Genomic DNA, 16,607 nt, shown 5'->3' on the forward strand with positions numbered 1-16,607 from the left:
TGATTATATGTGACACATATTACTAAGCATAATCAACTCCTTTTTTTGGACAATTATGCTGTTGTTAACAGCTGTTCTTACTTCTGTTATATTTTGTTTCCATCTGAAGATAATTGAGCCATTGACAGATTTTCTACCAGGGAACCGGGAACTCAGAATCTACTCCTTCTTGAACATCTCCAGTGCTACTTTGGAGGACTCGGGCCAGTACACCTGCTGGGTGCAAGACACTTTGTCAAAGATAGTCAGCCATGGTTAATCTCACTGTCCCTGTTCTGGGTGAGCAAACGACCTCAAAGCTTTTCCAAACTCACAACATTGGCCTAGTAACACTTTTTAATTCATCAACTGAAAAAGTGGAAATACTAAGCACATTGCAATGGGGGCTCAATGGGCTTTGTGTGCTTCCGCTTTGGAAAGTCACTAACTGATTGAGGTTCTTGCCATTCACCTATAAGGCAGTATTCTTCTATTCCAATGCCATGTTACAGAACATGGCTTAGTGAATTTGGAACCTTCTGTCAGCACCAATGTTTCAGCGATGAAGGAACGAGAGCATTGAGCTCCACAGTGCAGATCGAAGCGTATCCCAAACCTCAGGTGTTATGGACCAGAGACAACACAACCCTCGCTGGGGACACGGTATCCTTGACACCAAACACGTGCATAAGACCAGGTACCCATCATACATGTCATTGACATCCCAACAGAATAAAATATTTGATTATGATGACAGTCAATGCATAAGCCCCATGATAAATACCTAGAAGCAGACACATTTCTGTTGTTCACTAACATGGACAATAAAGTTGTATTGATATTGATTGTGTTATTTTCCTTTTGACCTTTGACTTCCAGTTACCTCAGTACTCTGATCTTGGTAAGGGTCAGGATGGAGCAGATGGGTCTCTACACCGTCCAGGTGGCCAATGGAGATGACGTCAAAGAGATAACCTTTGACCTGCAGGTCAAGGGTAAGATACATAAATACACAGCTGAGATATAATTATCCGCTCTGGAACATTAGACGTGTCTACATTACAGACGGGATCACTATTCAGTCATACATTTTCCTTTATTGAGTTATCACATTGGAATATAAAGGATGGTGAATAGTTTCTTTCTTGTGATAAAACATTGGCCTACCTATGTTTCCATATTTACTTTTCACATTCTCATGGGATATTTCCTCTCCCTGCAGCTTCCCCGAAGATAGTAGATCTGTCTGACCAGCACATGGACCAGGGCCACGTTGTGCTCTATGTCACAGATGGGCCCCCACGCCCACTGTTCACTGGTACAGAAGTGAAACCATGGGAAAGTAAGGGGGAAAAAACCTGGAAATAAATACTGACCAACACAAAGAAGCATATTCAGCCTCTTCAGTTGTGTTGCGACTTTCTCCTCTCAAACTGTAGAGGGTAGTGCAGCACTAGGGCTACATTCGTAAATATTAGTCATAATTGTTAGACCTGTCACTTATTTTAGACACTTAAAAGTCTATAGTTGTTTTTTCAGTCACCCAATATTTCACTGAGATAGAAAGTCTCAAACTGAACAAGCATATTTTCCAGGGTTGGGGTCAATTATATTTCAGTTCCAGTCGATTCAAGAAGTAAAATTCCAATTCTCTTCAATGATTTTCAATTAAGAAAACTTGGAAGTGGAATTGGAATTTGGTCTGATTTCTGAATTGACTGGAATTGAAATGGAATTGACTCCAACTCAGATATTTTTCTATCACCACCAAGATAATCCACAATTATGACCTTATCACCCAGATGCAGTCGTAAGACCACAGCATGGAAGCACTCTTCTGGCTGATCCAGACAACGTCAGCATCCAGATGAACGTGAGATACATTGAGACCTCAGGAGTCTACCAGGTCCGCAGCCTGTTGACCTTTCAGACCATGTAGAGTGTTATGTCAGTACACTGTGAAGCCCGCAACATCGGAGGTCGCAGGGCCTGGGACATCAAACTCGTCTCCAACTGTAAGCACTGACTCAGCATTGGTTGAAGTCAATGACTTTGACACAATGGAAATAAGTATTTACAGTAACTATCAGCAACTGATGTCAAATAACTTTTGATTAACTGATGAAAATACTCTGTGACTAACAGAGTACATAACATGCCATTTAGCAGATGATTTTATCCAAATACATATTTTACGTATCGGTGGTGCTGGGAATCAAAACCCACTACCCTGGTATTGCAAGAGCCATGTTCTACCAACTGAGCTACAGAGGACCACCTGTTGTATGAGCTCCTTCTATCTCTGTGTGTGTGTCTGCAGCTCTGTTCTCCCAGGTGGCTGTGCTGGCTGCAGTGTTAGCCCTCGTAGTCATCACTGTCATCTTCCTCATTGCCCTCTGGAGAAAGGTGACGCCCACACAGAAACCTATCTCCATCTCCTAATACTAACATATGGGCCTTATCGTATATTGTGCTTTTCAAGGACCCAAAGTCTCTTCCCATCATATTTGCCTTGATAGTGATGCTACTGTTGAAGATGAGACTGTATCATTAGGGATGATGACGATAATGGACTGGAGCCTGGCTAGTAGGTCTAAATAGCCTTCATGTGGAACTGAACTGCCACCTAAGTCACAGCCTTGATGTCATAACAAAAGTTTGTGTGGGTTTATATTGGTCATGTTATTCTATGTACATTGAATCAATCTGATTCTATGTATTTACGTGGAATCAACAGCACTCTTTAATTGTCCAAGACATATCTCCCGTCGGGGACAATTAAGTATATCATATATATATATATATAAGTTATAAAACTCTGACAGGCTTTTGTCTCTGCCTTCAGAAGCCTCGCTATGAGATTTGATGGAAGGTGATGGAGTCAGTAAGCTCAGATGACCATGAGTGCACCTACATCGACCCTATGCACCTGCCATATGACTGTGAGTGGGAGGTGCCCCGAGACAGCATGGTCCTGGGTGAGGGAATATTACAACTCAGTAAATCAGTGAATATGTTTTAGCATAATTGTGTGAATAGCGTAGCCTATATACTGTATAAATCATACTTTATTGACAGATTTGGCATTGGCTAAGCTAACAGTGCACCTCATTTTCTGTCCCACTAGGTCCCACGTTCGGGAGGGTTGAAGAGGCAACAGCATACGGACTTGGTCACACCCAGTCCACCACCAAAGTGGCTGTGAAGATGCTCAAGTGTCCGTGCTTTCTGCTTCACCAACAACTTCAAAACAAACAAAAAATCCTAAATTTTACACGCAAACCACAGACCTATGTCCTCTTTCTCAACCACAGAATAATATTGCAATGCTGTGTGTTCTCCTGTTGCCTTTGACGGACAGCCACAGCAAGAAGAAGTGAGACTCAGCCTCTGATATCTGAGCTGAAAATAATGAGTCACCTTGGGCCCCATGTAAACATTGTCAACCTACTTGGGGCCTGTACCAAACGAGGTGGGAACTGGGAAGCATACCACTACTTTAACGACTGCCTTTATTCGTCTGTGCACCTTTTACAGGCAATGTTTTTGTGTTTGTGGAGACCGTATTCATGATAAACGCTGCATATGTCAGCTCAAATGGAAATGTTATTTAAATGTCAATCAATCGCACCATAATGCAGATCTTCCACAGTTCAGATTTGAATCTAGGCCTTAACATAATTACCATATGTCAGTCAAAGTGTGTATATTAACAACTGTCCCTTTTTTCTCTGTCCTGAAGGTCCTATTTACCTAATAACTGAGTACTGTCGCTATGGCGACTTGGTTGACTACCTCCACTGCAAAAGGCACACCTTCTTGCAGTACTACACAGATAAAAAATGCAGGGATGCTGATATGTGCAGCAACAGCGCAGAAAGCGCAGTCCAAATACAAAGAAAAAGGCAAGACTGCTGCCCACCAAAATACACACTACTGACTTCACAATCAAAGACATACTGGCATTTACTGTTGTGCCGCTTCGTGTTTGGCAGAGAGAGCGATGGGGTTACATGGACATGACTAAGGAGGATTCTTTAAATGATGTCCCCATGCCAGAGCTGACTGATAACATCAAGTATGCAGACATTGTCAGTCTATGAGACAACCTACCATCAGGACAGCAACCAAGGACAAGGTAGAGATAGTGTAAACAATGCTGACCCTCAGCCTTTTATAGTGGAAACCATACTAACCCTCAGCCTGATATAGAGCTAACTATTCTAACACTCAGCCTGATATAGAGCTAACCATACTAACCCTCAGCCTTTTATAGTGGAAACCATACTAACCCTCAGCCTGATATAGAGCTAACTATTCTAACCCTCAGCCTGAAATAGTGAAAACAATACCAACCCTCAGCCTGATATAGAGCTAACCATACTAACCCTCAGCCTGAAATAGTGAAAACAATACCAACCCTCAGCCTGATATAGAGCTAACCATACTAACCCTCAGCCTTTTATAGTGGAAACCATACTAACCCTCAGCCTTTTATAGTGGAAACCACACTAACCCTCAGCCTGATATAGAGCTAACTATTCTAACCCTCAGCCTGATATAGAGCTAACCATACTAACCCTCAGCCTTTTATAGTGGAAACCATACTAACCCTCAGCCTGATATAGAGCTAACCATTCTAACCCTCAGCCTGATATAGTGGAAACCATACTAACCCTCAGCCTGATATAGAGCTAACCATACTAACCCTCAGCCTTTTATAGTGGAAACCACACTAACCCTCAGCCTGATATAGAGCTAACTATTCTAACCCTCAGCCTGATATAGTGGAAACAATACTAACCCTCAGCCTTTTATAGTGGAAACCATACTAACCCTCAGCCTGATATATTGGGAAACATACTAACCCTCAGCCTTTTATAATGGAAACCATACTAACCCTCAGCCTGATATATTGGGAAACATACTAACCCTCAGCCTTTTATAATGGAAACCATACTAACCCTCAGCCTGATATATTGGGAAACATACTAACCCTCGGCCTGTTATAGTGAAAACAAACACTAACCCTCAGGCTGATATAGAGTGAACCGTACAAACCCTCAGCCAGTTATATTGGGAAAAATACTAACCCTCATTTCAAGGTTTTACTGCTAATCTACAAATTATTACATTGGCTTGCTCCTACCTATCTTTCCGATTTGGTCCTGCCGTACATACCTACACGTACGCTAGACATACACAAGACGCAGGACTCCTTACTGTCCCTAGAATTTCTAAGTAAACAGCTGGAGGCAGGGCTTTCTCCTATAGAGCTCAATTTTGATTGAATGGTCAGCCTACCCATGTGAGAGACGCATACTCAGTCTCAACCTTTCAGTAGGTCCTATGATTGAGTGTAGTCTGGCTCAGGAGTGTGAAGGTGAACTGAAAGGCACTGGAGCAATGAACCGCCCTTGCTGTCTCTGCCTGGCCGGTTCCCCTCTCTCCACTGGGATTCTCTGCCTCTAATCTATTACAGGGGCTGAGTCACTGGCTTACTGGTGCTCTTCCATGCCGTCCCTAGGAGGGGTGCGTCACTTGAGTGGGTTGAGTCAATGACGTGATCTTCCTGTCCGGGTTGGCGCCCCCCCCTTGGGTTGTGCCGTGGCAGAGATCTTTGTGGGCTATACTCGGCCTTGTCTCAGGATGGTAAGTTGGTGATTGAAGATATCTCTCTAGTGGTGTGGGGGCTGTGCTTTGGCGAAGCGGGTGGGGTTATATCCTGCCTGTTTGGCCCTGTCCGGGGGTATCGTCAGATGGGGCCCGACCCCTCCTGTCTCAGCCTCCAGTATTTATGCTACAGTAGTTTATGTGTCAGAGGGCTAGGGTCAGTCTGTTATATCTGGAGTATTTCTCCTGTCTTATCCAGTGTCCTGTGTGACTTTAAGTGTGCTCTCTCTAATTCTCTATCTCTCTTTTTCTCTCTTTCTTCCTTTCTTTCTTTTTCTCTCTCGGAGGACCTGAGCCCTAGGACCATGCCTCAGGATTACCTGGCCTGATGACTCCTCGCTGTCCCCAGTCCACCTGGCCGTGCTGCTGCTCCAGTTTCAACTGTTCTGCCTGCGGCTATGGAACCCTGACCTGTTCACCGGATGTGCTACCTGTCTCAGACCTGCTGTTTTCAACTCTCTAGAGACAGCAGGAGCGGTAGAGATACTCTGAGTGATTGGCTATGAAAAGCGAACTGACATTTACTCCTGAGGTGCTGACCTGTTGCACCCTCGACAACTGCTGTGATTATTATTATTTCACCCTGCTGGTCATCTATGAACATTTGAACATCTTGGCCATGTTCTGTTATAATCTCCACCCGGCACAGCCAAAAGAGGACTGGCCACCCCTCATAGCCTCTCTAGGTTTCTTCCTAGGTTCTGGCCTTTCTAGGGAGTTTTTCCCTAGCCACCGTGCTTCTACACCTGCATTGCTTGCTGTTTGGGGTTTTAGGCTGGGTTTCTGTACAGCACTTTGTGACATCAGCTGATGTAAGAAGGGCTATATAAATACATTTGATTGAAATTTGATTGAACCCTCAGCTTGTTATAGTGGAAACCATACTAACCCTCAGCCTGTTATTGTGGAAACAACACTTACCCTCAGCTTGATAACGAGTGAACCATACTAACGCTCAATTTGTTATAGTGGAAACCACACTAACCCTCAGCCTGTTATAGTGGAAACAATACAAACCCCTCAGCCTTTTATAGTGTGAACCATACTAACCCTCAGCCTGTTATAGTGGAAACAACACTAACCCTCAGGCTGATATAGAGTGAACCATACTAACCCTCAGCCTGATATATTGGGAAAATACTAACCCTCAGCCTGTTATTGTGGAAACAATACTAACCCTCAGCCTGAGGGAAACATTACTGACCCTCAGCCTGATATAGTGGAAACAACACTAACCCTCAGCCTGATATAGTGGAAACAATACCAATCCTCAGGCTGATATAGAGTGAACCAAACTAACCCTCAGCCTTTTATAGTGGAAACCACACTAACCCTCAGCCTGTTATAATGGAAACAACACTAACCCTCAGCCTGATATAGTGGAAACAATACCAATCCTCAGGCTGATATAGAGTAAACCCAACTAACCCTCAGCCTGTTATAATGGAAACAGACTAACCCTCAGCCTGTTATAATGGAAACAGACTAACCCTCAGCCTGATATAGTGTTGGAAACATTTAAACTTCCCTGTCAGATAGATGGTGGGTAGACATTGTCTCTGATGTTGAAATGCTGCTGAAGAGACCAAAATAGGGAAGCCTCTCACTCCACCTTAATTTTTGGCATGCAAGCGGCTTCCATAAAAGGATTGTTAATGTTTCAACCTCTTGTGTAACCAGACATTGCCTTTAAACAGTACTTTGATCAAAACCATCAGCTTGTCTCAGAGTTTGTGACTATTGTTTGTTCTCTGTTATGTTGCTCAGGCCAAGAGAGAGCAGACATGGCGTCATCTATCAGTGACTCCCCTACTCTGAGATACACTGATCTAGTGGGGTTCAGTTACCAGGTGGCTAAGGACATGGACTTCCTGTCATCCAAGAACATATGACTCATTACAACTGGCTTATATCCGCTTTAACAGATTGATTCACAATCCATTCTAATTAATACCGGATCATGTAATGACATTTCATGCCATGTCACATCAAACATTCATTCATTACTGATGCCACGTAGAAATGATCTTAGTGAACCCACAAGACACTTCAATAACAGCTTGTCTGAACTGTTGTCCCTGTCCTCACAGTGTGATCACCGTGACCTGGCTGCCAGAAACGCTCTCGTCTGTGAGGGAAAGCTGGTTAAGATCTGTGACTTTGGCTTGGCCAGTGACCAGTGACGTCATGAAGAACTCCAACTACATAGCCAAAGGCAGTGTGAGTTCTTTAATATATATATATATATATATATATATATATATATATATATATATATATATATATATATATTTATATATATATATATATATATACTGCTCAAAAAAATAAAGGGAACACTTAAATAACACATCCTAGATCTGAATGAATGAAATAATCTTATTAATTACTTTTTTCTTTACATAGTTGAATGTGCTGACAACAAAATCACACAAAAATAATCAATGGAAATCCAATTTATCAACCCATGGAGGTCTGGATTTGGAGTCACACTCAAAATTAAAGTGGAAAACCACACTACAGGCTGATCCAACTTTGATGTAATGTCCTTAAAACAAGTCAAAATGAGGCTCAGTAGTGTGTGTGGCCTCCACGTGCCTGTATGACCTCCCTGCAACTCCTGGGCATGCTCCTGATGAGGTGGCGGATGGTCTCCTGAGGGATCTCCTCCCAGACCTGGACTAAAACATCCGCCAACTCCTGGACAGTCTGTGGTGCAACGTGGCGTTGGTGGATGGAGCGAGACATGATGTCCCAGACGTGCTCAAATGGATTCAGGTCTGGGGAACGGGCAGGCCAGTCCATAGCATCAATGCCTTCCTCTTGCAGGAACTGCTGACACACTCCAGCCACATGAGGTCTAGCATTGTCTTGCATTAGGAGGAACCCAGGGCCAACCGCACCAGCATATGGTCTCACAAGGGGTCTGAGGATCTCATCTCGGTACCTAATGGCAGTCAGGCTACCTCTGGCGAGCACATGGAGGGCTGTGTGGCCCCTCAAAGAAATGCCACCCCACACCATGACTGACCCACCGCCAAACCGGTCATGCTGGAGGATGTTGCAGGCAGCAGAACGTTCTCCACGGCGTCTCCAGACTCTGTCACGTCTGTCACATGTGCTCAGTGTGAACCTGCTTCATCTGTGAAGAGCACAGGGTGCCAGTGGCGAATTTGCCAATCTTGGTGTTCTCTGGCAAATGCCAAACGTCCTGCACGGTGTTGGGCTGTAAGCACAACCCCCACCTGGACGTCGGGCCCTCATACCACCCTCATGGAGTCTGTTTCTGACCGTTTGAGCAGACACATGCACATTTGTGGCCTGCTGGAGGTCATTTTGCAGGGCTCTGGCAGTGCTCCTCCTGCTCCTCCTTGCACAAAGGCGGAGGTAGCGGTCCTGCTGCTGGGTTGTTGCCCTCCTACGGCCTCCACATCTCCTGATGTACTGGCCTGTCTCCTGGTAGCGCCTCCATGCTCTGGACACTACGCTGACAGACACAGCAAACCTTCTTGCCACAGCTCGCATTGATGTGCCATCCTGGATGAGCTGCACTACCTGAGCCACTTGTGTGGGTTGTAGACTCCGTCTCATGCTACCACTAGAGTGAAAGCACCGCCAGCATTCAAAAGTGACCAAAACATCAGCCAGGAAGCATAAGAACTGAGAAGTGGTCTGTGGTCACCACCTGCCGAACCACTCCTTTATTGGGGGTGTCTTGCTAATTGCCTATAATTTACACCTGTTGTCTATTCCATTTGCACAACAACATGTGAAATTTATTGTCAATCAGTGTTGCTTCCTAAGTGGACAGTTTGATTTCACAGAAGTGTGATTGACTTGGAGTTACATTGTGTTGTTTAAGTGTTCCCTTTATTTTTTTGAGCAGTGTATATATATATATATATGGTATTTAATTTATTGAACAGAGATAGAGAGGATGAGAGTGAGGAAAGAGGTTGTGTCGAAGGGCAGTAGGCTGGATTTGAACCAATGCCAACAGTGTAGACATGTGTCGGAGGCTGCAGAATTCCCTACAGACCAGCTACTGTAGGCCACAAGGTAGGTTGACTTCATTTGTTTAGCTTTTATTGTAGTGTATTTGTGTACAGGCCATTTAAAGAAGTATAGTGTGTGGGTAGCAGGGGCACAACTTTAACTGGGGAATGTGATACAAAACAAGGAAACGGTGTGCTTTAGGACCATGTGGATGCCTCCGATGGGTCAGTTTGACTGTTTGGAGTGTTTATCCGACTGGATAAAAAAAAAAACAGTACTAGTCAAAAGTTTGAACGCACCAACTCATTACAGGGTTTTTCTTTATTTTTACTATTTTCTACATTGTAGAATAATAGTGAAGACATCAAAACTATGAAATAACACATATGGAATCATGTAGTAACCAAAAAAGTGTTAAACAAATCAAAATATATTTCATATTTGATATTATTTAAAGTAGCCACCCTTTGCCTTGATGACAGCTTTGCACATTCTTGACACTTAGTAAAAATTAAGAAAAACCCTTGAATGAGTATGTCTGTCCAAACTTTTGACTTGTGCTGTATATATTATGTCCCCCCCCCCACTTCTAAAACCAAAGTTGTGCCCCTGGTCTGTACTAAGTAATGGAGGGGAAGAAACCATCAAACAGCCATTATGTTCTGAGGTGAAAGTGATTGAAACTGTAACACTGTTTTTATAAGGAACTTCCAGAAGTGGGTTAATGTCACATACTTTGCGCAAACTATTTTTTTACAGACTCTGCTGTCTTGTTGGTTAATTCTGTACATCCTGAATGTAAAATATGTTTTAGGTAAAAAAGCTGGCATCGAAAATGTTCTGAGGGTTTTTAAACACTAAAACTTCCCACTGGATTGAAGTTGTTGTTGCCAGAATGTGTTTGAGTTATGTTATATCTGGGCTGCGGACTCTTTTCAACTGAGGTTTTTTCTTGGCTTTTTTGGGGGGGGGCGGTTGATCAGGAGAGGATGTGAAACAGCTTTCCCAGAGTCTTTATGGTAAAGACAGTGCAGGACTTTGGTCAGACTACCAAAACAATGTCAATTTGCGTCACTGTACCACAAACAGAAGGCCACTTGCCACAAATACATCTGTAATTCTATATTACACCTGTCTTGACCTAAATTGGGTTACCCAATGTCCTCTGTTGCTCAATGGGTTACCTAATGTCCTCTTTAGCTCAATATGTTACCTAATGTCCTCTTTAGCTCAACATGTTACCCAATGTCCTCTGTAGCTCAATAGGTTACATAATGTCCTCTGTAGCTCAATAGGTTACATAATGTCCTCTGTAGCTCAATAGGTTACCTAATATCCTCTGTAGCTCAATAGGTTACATAATGTCCTCTGTAGCTATATAGGTTACATAATGTCCTCTGTAGCTATATAGGTTACATAATGTCCTCTGTAGCTCAATAGGTTACCTAATGTCCTCTGTAGCTCAATAGGTTACATAATGTCCTCTGTAGCTATATAGGTTACATAATGTCCTCTGTAGCTCAATAGGTTACCTAATGTCCTCTGTAGCTCAATAGGTTACCTAATGTCCTCTGTAGCTCAATAGGTTACATAATGTCCTCTGTAGCTCAATAGGTTACCTAATGTCCTCTGTAGCTCAATAGGTTACATAATGTCCTCTGTAGCTCAATGGGTTACCTAATGTCCTCTGTAGCTCAATAGGTTACATAATGTCCTCTGTAGCTCAATAGGTTACCTAATGTCCTCTGTAGCTCAGTGGATTACCTAACAGCATGCATGACTGTACATCTCTTTGGATAAAAGCATCTGCTAAATGGCATATATTAATGTATGTCTCTGATATTGTAGACATTCCTGCCACTGAAGTGGACGGCTCCAGAGAGTATCTTCCAGAACCTCTACAGAACATTGAGCGATGTTTGGTCTTTTGGCATTCTGCTTTGGGAGATCAAATCAAATCAAATGTTATTAGTCACATGCGCCGAATACAACAGGTTTAGACCTTACAGTGAAATGCTTACTTGCAAAAACCTAACCAACAATGCAGTTAAAAAAATGTATTAAACAAATACAAATAAGAATAAGAAATAAAAGTAACAAGTAATTAAAGAGCAGCAGTAAAATAACAATAGCGAGACTATATACAGGGGGGTACCGGTACAGAGTCAATGTGCGGGGGCACCGGTTAGTCGAGGTAATTGAGGTAATATGTACATATAGGTAGAGTTATTAAAGTGACTATGCCTAGATGACAACAACAGAGAGTAGCAGCTGTGTGAAGGAGGGGGGAATGCAAATAGTCTGGGTAGCCATTTGATTATATGTTCAGGAGTCTTATGGCTTGGGCGTAGAAGCTGTTTAGAAGCTTTTTGGACCTAGACTTGGCACTCCGGTACCACTTCCCATGCGGTAGCAGAGAGAACAGTCTATGACTAGGGTGGCTGGAGTCTATGACAATTTTTAGGGCCTTCCTCTGACACTGCCTGGTATAGAGGTCCTAGATGGCAGGAAGCTTTGCCCCAGTGATGTACTGGGTCGTATGCACTACTCTCTGTAGTGCCTTGCGGTCAGAGGCCCGAGCAGTTGCCATACCAGGCAGTGATGCAACCAGTCAGGATGCTCTCGATGGTGCAGCTGTAGAACCTTTTGAGGATCTGAGGACCCATGCCAAATCTTTGCAGTCTCCTGAGGGGGAATAGGTTTTGATGTGCCCTCTTCACAACTGTCTTGGTATGCTTGGACCATGTAAGTTTGTTGGTGATGTGGACACCAAAGAACTTGAAGCTCTCAACCTGGTCCACTACAGCCCTGTCGATGAGAATGGGGGCGTGCTCTGTCCTCTTTTTCCTGTAGTCCACAATCATCTCCTTTGTCTTGATCACATTGAGGGAGAGGTTGTTGTCCTGGCACCACACGGCCAGGTCTCTGACCTCCTCCCTATAGACTATCTCGTCATTGTCGGTGATCAGGCCTACCACTGTTGTGTCATCGGCAAACTTAATGATGATGTTGGAGTCGTGCCTGGCGTGCAGTCATGAGTAAACAGGGATTACAGGAGGGGACTGAGCACGCACCCCTGAGGGGCCCCTGTGTTGAGGATCAGTGTGGCGGATGTGTTGTTACCTACCCTTATCACCTGGGGGCGACCCTCTTTACCCTAGGTAAATATAATATTCTCTGCATATTACGGATGTATTTTAATTATTTATTGTAACTAGAGATCTTTTATGAATACATGTCTTGATATTAGGTATGTGTCCCATTTTTGCCTAACTTTAGGAGGAACGCCCTATCCTGACATTCCCGTGAATCAACAGTTCTACACTGCATTGAAGAAAGGCTATAGGATTCCCAAACCCACTTATGCTACAGATGAGATGTGAGGCCTCATCCGTCTCTCTTTGTCTGTAGGAATGTTTGTGGTTGTAAGTAAAACATAGGACAAGGTGACATTAACTCTGAGTTTGATTTTCTTTCTTTCAGCTATGATGTCATGTGCAAGTGTTGATGAGAAATTGGAGAAGAGGCCACAGTTCTCCTCTCTAGCTCATTCGATGGGAAACCTGTTGACTAAGACTTACAGAAAGGTAACGACAACCATGATAGATCATCCTCAACACTATGGCGATTTAATATGTTGATTTCTCATGTATATCTACAATTAGTAGATACATATAATTTACAAACAGTCCCAGAAATACACCCAGGTGAATGAGAGCTTTCCCGAAGAGCAACCACCCAGCTGTAGTCAAAACCAAACCTAGATCAGCAGGGAACCAGTCTCCTCGGGGGGATCTAGGAGGGCAGAAGACAGGAGAGACCTGGGAGGAGGCTGGCCCCTCCCAGACTGAATACATCATCGACATCCCAGATATCCATGTAGTCATAGAGGCAGAAGCAGGAGGTGGTGAGGTGCTGGACACCGCCACACAGAGTACATCAAGGTAACATAGGACGTTCTCTCCACAGAGTGTGTGTCTAATCTGTAAACCCTGTGGCTGCCAGTTTGCCACAGGAAGTGTGACTGTGTGAGTCAGGGGCAGCATTTGACGATTGCCCAATTCTGCACTGCCTCATGTCATGGCAGCTTTCCTTCAAAGCTTTTTAGATGTTGGGTTTTTGTTTCTTGCTTATTGTTATCAATAATTGGTCAGTGACACTCAGGCTTATGATAACACCGTTTTATTGATTTTCCTCTATAAAGCCGTAATAAAGTAAAACCACTGTTTTTTCTACCTTCCATTGTTAGAATGACTGACCATTATAATACTGATACAGCCTCCCTAGTGAGCCAGAAACCTTCCTAGAAGAGCCAGTAGGCAGCACAGAGGAAGAGGTACAGTTGAAGTCGGAAGTTTACATACACTTAGGTTGGAGTTATTAAAACTCGTTTTTCAACCACACCACAAATGACTTGTTAACAAACTATAGTTTTGACAAGTCGGTTAGGACATCTACTTTGTGCATGACACAAGTAATTTTTCCAATAATTGTTTACAGACAGATTATTTCACTTACAATTCTCTGTATCACAATTCCAGTGGGTCAGAAGTTTACATACACTAAGTTGACTGTGCCTTTAAACAGCTTGGAAAATTCCAGAAAATGATGTCATGGCTTTAGAAGCTTCCGATAGGCTAATTGACATCATTTGAGTCAATTGGAGGTGTACCTGTGGATGTATTTCAAGGCCTACCTTCAAACTCAGTGCCTCTTTGCTTGACATCATGGGAAAATCAAAAGAAGTCAGCCAAGACCTCAGAAAGAAAATTGTAGACCTCCACAAGTCTGGTTCATCCTTGGGAGCAGTTTCCAAACGCCTGAAGGTACCACGTACAAACAATAGTACGCAAGTATAAACACCATGGGACCACGCAGCCGTCATACTGCTCAGGAAGCAGACGCGTTCTGTCTCCTAGAGATTAATGTACTTTGGTGCATATCAGTCCCAGAACAACAGCAAAGGACCTTGTGAAGATGCTGGAGGAAACAGGTACAAAGTATCTATATCCACAGTAAAATGAGTCCTATATCGACATAACCTGAAAAGACCACTCAGCAAGGAAGAAGCCATTGCTCCAAAACCGCCAAAAAAAGCCAGACTACGGTTTGCAACTGCACATGGGGACAAAGATCGTACATTTAGGAGAAATTTCCTCTGGTCTGATGAAACAAAAATAGAACTGTTTGGCCATAATGACCATCATTATGTTTGCAGGAAAAAGGGGGAGGCTTGCACGCTGAAGAACACCATCCCAACCGTGAAGCATGGGGGTGGCAGCATCATGTTGTGGGCGCGGCAGCATCATGTTGTGGGGGTGCTTTGCTGCAGGAGGGACTGGTGCACTTCACAAAATAGATGGCATCATGACGAAGGGAAAATTATGTGAATATATTGAAGCAACATCTGAAGGCATCAGTCAGGAAGTTAAAGCTTGGTCGCAAATGGGTCTTCCAAGTGGACAATGACCCCAAGCATACTTCCAAAGTTGTGGCAAAGTGGCTTAAGAACAATAAAGTCAAGGTATTGGAGTTGCCATCACAAAGCCCTGATCTCAATCCTATAGAAAATGTATAAGAACTGAAAAAGCGTGTGCGAGCAAGGAGGCCTACAAACCTGACTCAGTTACACCAGCTCTGTCAGGAGGAATGGGCCAAAATTCACCTAACTTATTGTGGGAAGCTTGTGGAAGGCTACGCGAAATGTTTGACCCAAGTTAAACAATTTAAAGGCAATGCTACCAAATACTAATTGAGTGTATTTCTGACCCACTGGGAATGTGATGAAAGAAATAAAAGCTGAAATAAATAATTCTCTCTACTATTATTCTGACATTTCACATTCTTAAAATAAAGTGGTGATCCTAACTGACGCAAGACAGGGAATTTTTACTAGGATTAAATGTCAGGAATTGTGAAAAACTGAGTTTAAATGTATTTGGCTAAGGTGTATGTAAACTTCCGACTTCAACTGTATCTGCCCTCACACAAGAAGGCGAGCTCCCCCAGTCTCCATGCATCCCTGAAGCGGAGGAGAGGTTCCTGTAGCCTCATTAGGGAGCTGATGTTAGAGGAGTCTATTATACAGAACAATGTGTGTTAGTTAAACACTAATGTTGCAGGCCCATTTAGGAAACATTATCTGGTTATTATTTTTTCTTGTCAGAGTTTTGTATATTAGTGATATATACCTGCTTTCCACAGTAACTATTCCCCAGGTCATTGCTGTAAATGAGAATGTTTTCTCAGTCAACTTACCTGGTAAAATAAGGGTAAAATAAAATGTTAAAAGGTACTTTTTCCCTTTTCATTTTATGATTTACAAAAACAGTGTCACGTCCTGGCCAGTATATAAGGTTAATTGTTTTGTAGTTTGGTCAGGGCGTGGCAGGGGGTATTTGTTTTATGTGGTTCAGGGTGGTGTGTTTGGTTAAAGGGTGTTTGATTTAGTATTTCCGGGGTTTTGGTTTATAGTCTATGTTTATGTATTTCTATGTCTAGTCTGGTGAGTGTGTTTCTATGTTGTGTTGATTGGGGTTGGGACTCTCAGTTGAAGGCAGGTGTTGTCTATCTGCCTTTGATTGAGAGTCCCATATATTAGGGTGTGTTTGTGGTTGTTATTTGTGGGTGATTGTGCTGTGTTGAGCTTTGCTTTGCAGACTGTCCGTTTATTGTTCGTTTTCTTGTTTGTTGTTTTTTGTATTCGTCTTGATTTCATTAAATGTTCAAGATGAACTCTATCGACTCTGCTGCGTATTGGTCTACCTTTTCCGACGATGATTTCGTTATATCGTCAGAAGACGAAGATACGTGTGACAAACAGCATCAGCAGTTTGATGAATGTCAATGGAAATTGTCATATTATATGCAATTTTTATCTAATTGAAGTTGTCAAATTGTAAAGAAAAAAATATAATTGAACGAGAGAATACATAATTTATATAGACTGTACAGATGTA

At 43.0% G+C, this 16,607-nt stretch overlaps 2 pseudogenes; both read left to right on the top strand.

Moving 5' to 3' along the window:
- Positions 1-3,877, top strand: part of LOC115204517 (platelet-derived growth factor receptor beta-like) — a 4,471-nt pseudogene extending 594 nt beyond the window's left edge.
- Positions 3,878-9,557: 5,680 nt separating this feature from the next.
- LOC115204519 (platelet-derived growth factor receptor beta-like) lies at positions 9,558-14,017 on the top strand (annotated as a pseudogene).
- Positions 14,018-16,607: the final 2,590 nt, after the last annotated feature.

This window comes from Salmo trutta, chromosome 12 (genome assembly GCF_901001165.1).
Source record: "Salmo trutta chromosome 12, fSalTru1.1, whole genome shotgun sequence".
NCBI classification, from domain to species: domain Eukaryota; kingdom Metazoa; phylum Chordata; class Actinopteri; order Salmoniformes; family Salmonidae; genus Salmo; species Salmo trutta.